The 12266-nt window shown below is 41.6% G+C and overlaps 1 protein-coding gene and 2 pseudogenes across 2 annotated transcripts in view; all 3 read right to left on the minus strand.

Annotated features, from left to right (window-relative positions):
* Positions 1 to 12266, minus strand: part of CACNA1I (calcium voltage-gated channel subunit alpha1 I) — a 175465-nt gene that overhangs the window by 73977 nt on the left and 89222 nt on the right. The gene's annotated exons all lie outside the window — the stretch shown is intronic.
* Positions 4571 to 5363, minus strand: LOC148130219 (uncharacterized; annotated as a pseudogene).
* On the minus strand, positions 5487 to 6228 carry LOC148130220 (uncharacterized; annotated as a pseudogene).

A 12266-nucleotide genomic window follows, 5' to 3' on the forward strand; every position in this document is an offset into this window, starting at 1 on the left:
ACAAAAATGGGTGGATGATAGAAAGCCTAATGGCTGAATGGCTGACAGTGTGCTACAGTAAGCGCCCGGGAGGATTTTTTCACTGGAAAAAATTATTGCTTGTTTTGGACAGTATGAGGGCCCATATAACAGATTCTGTGAAAGCAGCCATCAAGAGAACAAACTCAATTCCAGCTGTGATTCCTGGAGGTACAACTAAGTTTTTGCAGTCACTAGACATCAGTGTGAATCGTGCATTTAAAGCGGCACTTCGAGGTGACTGGGAGGCTTGGATGACCAGCGGCAAGAAATCATTCACAAAAATTGGCCGCATGCGAAGAGCATTCTTTTCTGAGGTCGGCCAGTGGATCCTAACAGCGTGGAGCAGTGTGAAAGAATCCACAATCACCAAGGGGTTTCGAAAGGCTGGACTGCTGCATGGAGAGAACAGCACAACTTCATCGGTAACTGTGCCTCGAGATGAAAGTGACATTGAGAGCGGCACCGACAGAGAGACTGAAAAGGTGTGTGACGGAGATGTTCTGAGGCTCTTCAACTCCAACACTGAAGAAGACGACTTCAGTGGTTTCAGTGCACAGGAGGAGGATGAATAAAAACATTAATGACTTTTCTGTTTTGTTCGTTCAGCCGTTTTACTGCCATGTTACAGGCACCGTTTGGAAACAATTAAGGTATGTAAATAAACATTTATGAAATCTTTCTGTTAAAATATCTCATTTCACAACGTATATATCTGCGACTTATAGTCTGGTGCGGCTAATATATGTAAAAATATTTTTTTCTTTTAAAATTTAGTGGGTGCGGCTTATATTCTGATGCGCTCTATTGTCCGGAAAATACGGTAATTGCTTCCTGTTTCATGTCCTGTTCACTCTTCTTTAATGTCCTATGGGAGGGGCCAATCATTTCTGAGGTGTGGCCTTACTCCTAAGTAGACCCTGCTTTCTCAATTGTTCTTGTCTTCTGCTAGCTCTGTGCATGCGCAGGCTGGGAACCAGTTCCATAAGTTCCCCCGCATCAATGCAGTCTTAACCCGAAGGCAGCTGCTGACTGCCAGCCTGCCCTGGCCCCATCTCTGCCTTTGATGCAGCGCCCTCCTCTGGATCTTCCTCAGCCTCCAGGCCCAGCTCAGGTTCCTCCCCAACCTCCTCACTACTGTCCAACTCTGCTGCCAGCTCTGTCAGCTGCCGGTGGGCCACAACACACACATTTTCTTAACAGGGATGTTATTATCCACTATTAATGTATTATAATGTGTCAGTACTATTTATATATATATATATTGTAAATAGTGATGTCAATTGCTGGTCTATGACCATAATAAAGTTATATTCTATTTCATAACATTAACTCTGAAATGGTAGTATGATTTCCCAGTTTTACTACAGTAGCAATATTGTAGGGTGGCTTGTGGCACGCATCCATGATAGACTCAAAAATGATGAAACATATGGGACCTTTCAGATTTAACCTATAACCTGTAACTGGTATATATTTCATTGTACACAGTGGATATTACACTGTTTTATTAAAGTATGTATCCTGAAAGGCAGTTGCATCTAGAAACACTCCAAACAATGTGCCCCAGAGAGTGAATATGTTACCTCTTACTTTTAGCTAAACTAAAATTTCCTTATTAAAACCAGAACTACCTATTCTAAACAATTCTGTGATTCTATTTTAGCTTTGTGTTTTAAGATCTTTCAAAGGAGCAGAAGAGTCAGGAGAGGCAGCTTTGGAATTCTTCATTTTCGGAGAATAATGCTGTGCACCTACTCTTTGCAAAATGTTATGACATATAACACTGTGTGTGTGTGAGAGAGAGTGCGTAGTTTTTCTGGCTGATGTGCAATGATTCAGGAAAAGAGTTTCACGATGAGATATATATTTTTATGGATATAAATATCAGTTTTCATTCTGACATCAGTCTTCACAGCATATATCACATTACAACATATTTTGCATTTTACTTTTCATGTTGATCTTTGAAAAAGTGAATGGGGAAAGAAGAAGTTGTCTTTAGTTTAATTGGGGAATTATAATTGCCTATAATCACTTGGAGTGATACTTTTGTCTTCAATTTGGACAATTATTTTGTAGAATGCTTTCTATTTTTTGTTTTTTTCAGCCAGAGAGGGACATAAAGGCTTTTAAAAAATTAAGAATGGTGTCACAACCACGCAATTGAAGCCCCCTCCCACACACTGCCTTTTTTACATGTAATTGTATAAGTTAATGAGAATTCCTGGGAGTTTTTCACATTGTGCTGCATGGAACCCTAGGGTTCTGGAAATGACTAAGAAATTAAGGGAAATAAAGGTCACTTTAGCTCAACCAATTTTCTGTCTCTATAATTTTGCTCTTAATTGGGGGTGTTCTGATTTTTTAAAAAACCATCAGTTCTACAACTTAAAAATGTTTGAAAACCTCTGCTCTCTTCCATTTGGCAAACATAATAAACTATATCAAGAAATTACTGCAAGCACAAACTAAATTACAAAGTTAGAAATAAAAAATGTAGCACTGTCCCAACATAAATACAAGTACTTGATACTGCTTTCTGCTTAGATGTACACCTATTTATATGTGTGAACTGTACACACAAATGTACGACAACAGAATTTGGTAAAAAGAAAAAAAAATGAAAGATACTGTACTCATTTTGATTCCATCCAAACAATTATGTGAGTAACCCTGAGAAACTGAATGTAGCATCTAGAATATAAGAATGGATTGTTCTCCTTCCTTCCACTGACATTCTGTAGCTACTGTTTTGTTCTTTCTGTACCATAGTGAGGAAGTGATGTTTTAAAAGTCATGCTTCCCTGTCCATCACAGAAAAGGTCATTTGTTCCTGCTCACTCTCTATTCCATCTTGCAATGGGTTTTTCTAGCCAATTGTGTACATGTTTATCTTTTTCTAAATGACCTTTTCACACCAGAAAATGAGTCCACTCAAGGAGCTGAGGAAAAAGAAAAGAATATCCAGAGGACTGAATAAACAAAAGAAACCAGAAAAAGAAAGTGGAAAACAAGAAACTCAGAGATAAGGATTGAAAGAAAAACGAACAAACAGAATATGATTCAAGAGAAGCAACGTGAAAAGCATGAAATGGATAATTGAAGTATTGTTGAAAAAAACTATTGCTTATTTGCATTTAATTATTATTTATTTAGTTAATTTATATTGCCGCCTATACACCCATGGCGACTTGAGGCAGCTTACAGAATGTAAAACCATATTTAAAACAAAAAATAAAAATAAAAAACAATAAAAAAACTAACAAAAGCCCCCAAATAAATAGTAAAGTACAATAGAACAAAATTTGGAATTTTTTTTAAAAAAAACCAAACTCCCACCCCCCGCCCCGACGACATGAGATCACACTAGCCATTTGATAGGCTCCATCCCTCTCTGGGTTCCCCAGGCCCGCTGGCAAAACCAGGTTTTCAGTGCCTTTCAGAAGACTGCTAGGGTGGGGGCCATTCTAACCTCTGGGGGAATGATATTCCAGAGAGAGGGAGCCACCATGGAGAAGGCCCTTCTTCTGGGTCCCACCAGGTGTATCTCCCTCAGGGGTGGGACCTGCAACATTCCCTGCCTCTTCGCTCTAATGGGTCAGGTGGATGTGACCGGCAAGAGATGTTCCCTCAGATAACCCGGACCCAAGCCATGAAAGGCTTTAAAGGTGACAACCAACACCTTGAATTGCACCCAGAAGCAAATCGGCAACCAATGCAGCTCCTGCAGGAGAGATGACACCTGTGCACACTGGGGTCTGCCCAAAAGCATGCTGGCTGCTGCATTTTGCACCAACTGGAGCTTCCAGATGCTCTTCAAGGGCAGCCCCATGTAGAGCACATTGCAATAATCAAGACGGAAAGTGACCAGGGCATGAGTGACTGGGAGTAGGAATCGCTGGTCCAGAAAAGGGCATAAATGGTGCACAACCTGCAGTTGCGCAAAGGCCCCCCTGGCCATGACCGCCACCTGCTCTTCAAACAGGAGTTGTCAGTCCAGGAAAATTAGATTATGCACAGGGTCTGTTTGGGGTAGTGCCACCCCATCCCAGACTAAAGGTGGTAATTTCCCCTGAGCCAACAAACCCCAAACCCAGAGCCACTCGGTATTGCAAGGGTTTAGTTTCAACCCGTTGCTCCCCATCCAACCCCTAACAGCCTCCAGGCATTGCAAGAAGGGGGACACAGCAACACTTAACTTACCACAGGCCGAGACATACAGCTGAGTATCATCTGCATATTGGTGATACCTCAGTCCATGGTGATGGATTATCTCACCCAGTGGCTTCATATAAATGTTGAAAAGGAACAGAGGGAATACCAAGCCCTGCAGAACCCCATAAAGCAGTGGGCGAGGGCTGGATCTCTCTCCTCCTATCAACACTGACTGAGAGCAGCCGCAGAGGAAGGAAGTGAACCAAGACAGTACAAGGCCTCCCACCCCTATCCCCCGAAGCCATCCCAGGAGAATCCCATGGTCAATGGTATCAAAAGCCGCCAAGAGGTCAAGTAGAGCAAGGATGGGTGCACTATCCCCATCCAGCTCCTGTCAGAGATCATCCAAAAGTGCAACCAATGTCGTTTCTGTCCCAAATCCAGGCCTCAATCCTGACTGGTAGGGGTTGAGATAATCTGTTTCATCAAGAAATCTCTGGAGCTGCTGCACGACCACCTTCTCAACAACCTTCCCCAAAAAGGGAAGATTGGAGACAGGTCAGAAATTATCCAACCAGGTGGAGTCCAGCGATGGCTTCTTAAGAAGAGGGTGGACCACAACCTCCTTAAAGTGCTGGGGCACTGCCCCCTCCTGTACAGAAGCATTAATCACCACCAGAGTCCACCTGCCTGTCACCTTCTGGGAAGCTTTCACAAGCCAGCAGGGACACGGGTCTAAAATACAGGTGCTTGCACACATACTCCCTAGGATCCTGTCCACTTCCTCAGGAGCAACAGGGTCAAACCATTCCCAGATAACAGAGCAAGAACCTGCCTCAGGAGCTTCCACTGGACCAGCAACTATGCCAGCATCTAACTGGGAACGAAGTCAAGTGATTTTGTCTTCCAGAAAATCTGCAAATTCCTCAGTGCGCCCCTTCAAGTGGACCTCAATCTCCTCCTTCCCTAGGAGGAGATGGCTCACCTTAAAGAGGGTCGCTGGGCAATTATCTGCAGATGCAATTAGTGTGGAGAACTATTTACACTTCACCTCACAAATCGCCACAAGGTAGGCCTTAGTAGCAGCTCTTACTCATGTTCAATCAAGTTCATCTCCTGTCTTCCACCAGCGGCGCTCTAGACGTCTCCTCATGTGTTTCATCCCTCGCAGTTCCTCTGTATACCATGGAGCACAGAGATGTCTACGAGTGAGGAGAGGTCAAAGGGTGCAATCCTATCCAGAACCTTAGTCACCTTCTTATTCCAAACAGTGACTAAGAGCTCAGCTGGACTGCATAATAGATCTGCAGTTATAACCCCAGCTCCTTCTGGAACTCATCTGGGTCCATTAGTCGATGGGGGTGGACAAATCTAATAGGTCCTGCCTCCCTGCGGGAGGGGGTGCAGCTTTTGAGAAACTCATTGCCACCAGACTGTGATCTGACCATGACAAGGGAACCAAGGACAGGTCTACCAATTCCAGGTCACATAGACACTGCTCCGACAACAACACAAATCAGAAGTGTGACCACTATTAATAGTCAGGCTCTGGATAATCTGGGACAGGCCCATGGAAGTCATGGTTTCTATGAAATCTCAGGCTACCTCCAACCCTGCCCCCAGAGAAGGCAGGCTGAAATCCCCCATAATTATAAGCCTGGGGAATTCCACTGCCAACCCTGCGGCGAGGTCCAGGAGCCTAGGTAGGTAAGCTGCCATGCAGCAGGGAGGCTGGTATAGCAGCAGTAATCCCACCTGATCCCTTGAGCCCAATCTAAGAAAAAGGGTCTCACAGCTGGGGACTTGCTGAACAATGCCTCTGGAGGCTACTAGAGTTTCTCTGATAACAACAGCCACACCTCCTCCCCAGCCCTGAGGTCTAGATTGGTGCCATGCTCGATAACCCACTGGGCACATTTCTACAAGAGGAACGCCTCCCTCTGGGCCCAGCCAGGTCTCAGTTATATAAGCCAGATCAGCCTTCTCTTCGAGGATCAAATCAGCAATAAGGCTAGCCTTATTGCAGGCTGATCTCACATTTAAAAGCAGCAGTTTAAGGCCAGGGCCACCACAGATCTGCTGACTAGGAAAATGGGGTGAATGCAATGGGGCAGAACATGAGATCGGTATTAAACACCGAGGTCTCGTTCCCCATGCCTGTCTTCTCCCTTGTCTCCTGTATCTCCTGTTACCCGACACCAATGAAATAGGACACCCTCCCCTGCCTTCCTTGAGAACCATTCAATCCCCCATCCATATTATATTAAATTACAACTTAAACGTTGGCAAATAAATTATTTCTTTTTTGTGTTGTAAGCCACTACATGCTTGTCAGTGAATGTGATACGTAAATTAAAGTCAAAACATCAGCAGGAACTAGAGGTAAGAAGCTAAAGAATGGAAATTCATAATTACAGCCACCCACAAAGCTTGAGAAAAACAGTTTTATTGGGCAAGAAAGGTCCTCCATTTTTTTCAAAGATACAAAAATAGAGTATATCATCACTTGCTTTATGATCTAAGTGCCAAAAGGAACAAAAGATTCCAGAAAATATTTCTGAAATCACTACTGAGAGTTTAAAATCAGAACTAAAGTTTATTTGGAATAGTTAATCTGAAAACAGCAGTAGGCAATCCATATTCCCCAACCATCCCATTTATGTCCCTCCCAACACTGGGAACAGCAAAATGACCAATTTCAGCAGCACAACTTCAGGCTATTTTTGTTTTGGAGAAGGTTATAGGACTTAAGATGACAATAGTAGTGGTGTGCCTCTCAGAGGGTTGGCTTCCATTCTTAGTCTTAGAAAGAAAATATTAAAAAATAACATAAACCCAATTCCAACAATCCCCCCCCCAAAACAATCCACACCCACACAAAAAACCCGCCCCAAACACAAACCACAACCCCCAAACACAAAAGGATAGTTGTCCATAAAAGGAAGGAAAGAGTCCTCTGAATATGATCAAAGATCATAAAGAGTAAAGCAAGGAAAATAAAATTAATGAAGTGAAAATGTATTACTTTTGGACTTTTGCAGCCACACAAAATTCAGCTACCATGATAGGAAAATTCTTATGTCCTCCCTGGGTGTGTATGTGCAATATGTAATCCTTGCACAGATTCTTATAGAAATGACAATGAAGTAGCTACACAGTAAGTAAATAGACCATTTCTATTTCTTCATAATCAGATGAGCAGGTGTGTTTTATTATAAAATATTGGTGACTTTGACCTATAGTAATGCCAATGGTAGCCAATGATCCTTCTGGTTCTGAAGAGACTTAATTGTCATTGACAATTTTGAAATTGTTTCAACTATATCTTCCTGGTGCGAAGTCTAAGAGCTCTGTGCATGAAAGGCCATTTCCAAATATTTGTAGGTAATTGTCTGGTTTTATTTCCATTTATTATACAACTATGTGGCTTTGTTTTTCTTATACCAATGCTTTAGATTTTTGGTACCCAAAAACTCTGATCAAGAGAAACAGGTGGTCCCTGTCTAACTACACTTTCTTCAATAAAACCCAAAAATGTATTGAAATTCAAGAATTCAAAGAGGTGGTAAATAACTAGTAAAACTGATTGTATGAATTTTATTTGGAATTTTCAGTCCAAATATTATTGCCTTCCCTTGTCTTCTCTTTTTTATATCTAGAATTTGTTTTCGGGAAATTTTTCATTAAGGCCTTCTTTATATGTAGGACTGTGCCATTGCATAGTTACCCCTTGTTTTAGGACTGGCACAATGTTTGTTAAGTGTGGTATTTGTGGGCCTTGGGCAAGAAGACCTAAAGCAATTTCCTTTGCATATTTTCCTAGGATTGGGCTAAAGAGAGAAGTTCACGTTCTTAAGAAGAGGACTATGATTTCACCAGTTTTTTTTGTCAGGAGGAGCAACATGACTGGTGATGCCTATTATTATTATTGAGCCGTGGTGGCACAGTAGTTAGAATGCAGTACTGCAGGCTGCTTCTGCTGACTGCCGATTGTCAGTCAGTCAGATTGTTCAGCATTTTGAATTTCACTGGCTCAAGGTTGACTCAGCTTTCCATCCTTTCAAGGTGGGTAAAATGAGGACCCAGATTGTTGGGGGCAATAGGCTGACTCTGCTTAGAAAGGGCTCTAAAGCTGGGTGGGAATTCTGGAAGTTAAAATCCACACATCTTAAAATTGCTGAGATTGAAAACATTGTTATGAATGAAGAATACAATACACACACTTTAAAAATAAAATAAAAAAATAAAAAAGAATACAATACACACACACACACACACACACACACACACTTTCAGGTCTAAATGTTCCTTTCCTTCCTTCTCCCTCCTCTGGATAACTTTTTCCTTGTATATCTTGTGTTGAGAGCTTTTTATTAGCAAGTAATTATCCAGACACTCATCTCCCTTTTGTCACCACCAATTAAAATGTTACCTATTTCATGTTCTTTAATATTTATTTTATGTCAGATCTTTCTTTTAAAAAAAAACACTACTTCTTTTTTTTTATATTGCTCTCCTCTGAACTGAACATCAACTTAGTTTAGGCTGAGCTGCATAGATTAGTGCTTATTATATAAAGCAGTCATCCTAATCAATCAAAACCCTCTTTAAAAGCAAATGCCCATACTACCTGATTCACAGTGGATTCCAGACTATGGAGAGAGGAGGGGAGGGAGGGAGGAAGAGAGAGAGGGAGGGAGGGAGGCAGGGAGCGGAGGGGATGGGGGGGGACTATGGTTAGTTTTGCTGATAGGGTGAAATCTGAATATGTATGATTTACAATACTCTTAGTACTCTTGAGTATGTATTGTCTTGGATGCTACTGAGTAGTAGATCCCACTCAGGAAGTAACTTCCTCAGCTTTACTTTCTGCTGCATACAGTACATCTGGCTAGTTTATTTGTCAAGCATGGAAATGGAAGGTTCCTCCTGACTTTTGTTCTCAGTTCTATTTCATTTTATTTCTCCATAGGCACAGCTTGCTTGTTCCCTACATTTTCTCTTTCCACTGTCTGGCTATCAGGAGTGTCTACAAAATTACTCACAGCAATATTCTTGCCATTTCACAGGAATATCAAACTACAGTAACCATGCCAATTCCAGGTTCTTATGCTTGTAATACCAGTCCTTGTTTAGATTACTAGTATTATGGACAATGGCTTAATTGTGCTGAGTTCTTTGCAACTGAAAATGTGATGATGTTAGTAGAGGTGGGTTCATTGTTTGTAATGCATGGAGCTGAATAACTGGCTATGTCTCGCCTTGAAATGTTCTAAACAACAAACAGATAGGTATATAAACAGGTGCTGCAAAACAGATACCAGGCATGCCAGCAGGTTCTAAGAAGAGCAAAATGATAACAACAGGAAGACTTTTGCTGAATTTTATTAAAGGTAGGACAAGGACAAGAGAGGTGAAGATTTTTTTCCAATATTGCAGATTTCAAAACAGACTCATTAGTATGCAGAGGAGATGAGGCAGGACATAACCTGCTATATTGCAGCATATGTAACAGAAGCAGTAAGAAGTGACCTGAACTCAAAACAAATGCATTGGAAGTTACAGAGTCAAAAAAATCATGGTGAGGAATCTTCAGATTGCAACAGGTGAGAGAAATACTGGCTAAATTGAGGGTTTACTGACCCTGTCACTCTCTTTTCTGTCATGATAACATTTTTTCTTGATCACATTGTGACAGCAGTGCTTTGTTGCTCTGTTAACAAGGCTTGCTTACATGTAAAATCCTTAACTGTATCAGTCATAAATTCCCAAGATATCAACTATGCTGTTATTTGTTGGGTAAACAGTAGATACCGTCTAGATTTAGAAGTTCATTGGTATGTTTTCTTGTACCCCTTAACCAGGGGTGAAATCACCTCAGCCCAGGAGAGGTGGTAGGGACTATTTGAATCAGTAAAATCTCACCCTTGATTGCTATTACTATTACACCAAGTATACCAAGCCATGTCCACAGAGCGGGTAGGGAAAATTTTTGAATTTCACCCCTGCCTTAACCTTGTGATAATCAACTCACAGGATTCTGAAATTTACCACTTTCAGAGATACAGTTGCAGTGCATATTTCTGCAAACTAATGATTAAGAGTGGTTCCAATTAGAGCAGAATTTATATATATATATATATGAGTGTATGTGTGTGTGTGTTTGGAGAAAGCAAAGATAGATACAAATTTTAACTGAAATGTCCATTCATCTTTAAAATACTGTAGGATCAATAAACTTATAATTTGGATAGCATATAACATAGCTAAATTGTTTTAGATGTACTGGCTTAGAATTATATTTTTCTCTTGTTTTTATTGTTTTAAAATGTATTTTTAGTATTTTAATTATAATCTATTTCTTTGAATTGTACACTGCACAGAGTCACTGGCTGATAAAGGAGGCTATAGAAATGAATGAATGAATGAATGAATGAATGAATACCATCACAGAGCTACTTCCCACATCTTTGGTATATTTTTTTCATTAAGCACCAAAGACACATGGGTTTTTAAATAAGTTATCAAACAAATGTTCCATTAGTTAAACTTTAAATTTTTTAAAAAGAAATCTGAATCATGATCAAAATAGTATCAGCACTGAAGCAAGCACACTTATCAGTTGAGGAACCAAGAGCTTGAGTAGAGTAGAATTAGGCTCAACCAATAGCAGAATTAATAGCAGAATTCATATATACACAAAACAATATTATCATTTTTTAAAAACCTCCTTTTTTATGACCCTGTAATCCCTTAATTTGGGGGTAGTGATTTAGATGGAGCTGATATTCTGACCCAAACCCTTCTCCAATAAAACAAACAATAACCAAAGGGAACAGATACCTTTTAATGAGTCTTACGAATCCCCGGTTAAAAGGCTGCTGCAAACTAATTAACTTTGATAGGCACAAACCTCACCAATGTTTCACAACACAAGAGTCTTCAAATACCAAGTAAGATATTGCAATGTCCACGAGGCTGGAGTTTCAAAACATTTTTGCTTCCTACAAAGAACGTCTGATTCACATCTGGCTTTTATCTTCCTGAAGGAGGGGCCATTACCTTGCAGCCTTACTCCCGAGTCACCCATGCTGCTGCAGCTGTTCTTTCCTATGAGCAGCCCTGCGCACACGCGCACTTGGCACAGGTTCCTCAGGAACCTCCTTATCGCTGCTGCCAGCCCCCACAATCTCTGAAGGCAGCAGTCCACTCCCTAATGGTCCTGGCCCCTCATCCGAGTCCTCACTCTCTTCAGCCATCCGCACCCGCTGCCGGCTAACTACAACAGCTGAAGATTTACTAGTCAGATGCTCTTCTGACACCTACATGGAGTTCGCAGCACTTTTTTCCCCTCTCAGCCCTAGGAAAGAAACATCTGCCACTACCCAGGATTGAACTCAACTTTCTGAGTTGGAAGTGAATGTCTTCACCACTTGGTCACCATGCTGCTCACGCACATTTTAAAAAAATGTATTATCATTGACCGGATTTATTGATACCGTATTTGCCGGCGTATAAGACGACCCGGCGTATAAGACGACCCCCCACCACCACCAGAAACGCCCTCCAGAAATCCCCGGGGCTGCAGCGGCAGGGCGGAGTGCCAGGGGCCGTGGGAAGAGCAGGAAGGCTGCAGCCTCGGGCGGAGCGAGGCGAGCGGGATGAAGTGGAAGCGACGCAGGGGATCCGGGAAGCCAGAGGCGCCTTCGCTGCGTCCAACAAGCATCCGAAAGCCGGCAGTGGATATACCGGCGTATAAGATGACCCCCCCACTTGGAGGCATGTTTTTCAGGGCAAAAAAGTCGTCTTATACGCCGGCAAATACGGTATATTGAAACATTATGAAAGACAGTCTTCTTCAACCTGATGTCCTACAGATGTGCTGTAATCCAATTAATTTAGAGGACAGCAGGTCAAAAAAGACTGCTGAAAAAGGGAGCATCTTGGGAGATGTTTTTGATGGCGCGGGAATGATATTTTTATGTGCAAAATTATCCTATTCAACCTTTCCTAACTTGCTGCCTTCCAAATATATTAGATTATGACTTCCACAATCCTTAGGTAAATATGTTGCATAGGGTCAGAATGCA

The sequence above is a fragment of the Notechis scutatus genome, chromosome 6 (assembly GCF_049901735.1).
Source record: "Notechis scutatus isolate UNSWTSFEM ecotype Mainland chromosome 6, rNotScu1.2, whole genome shotgun sequence".
NCBI classification, from domain to species: Eukaryota; Metazoa; Chordata; class Lepidosauria; order Squamata; family Elapidae; genus Notechis; species Notechis scutatus.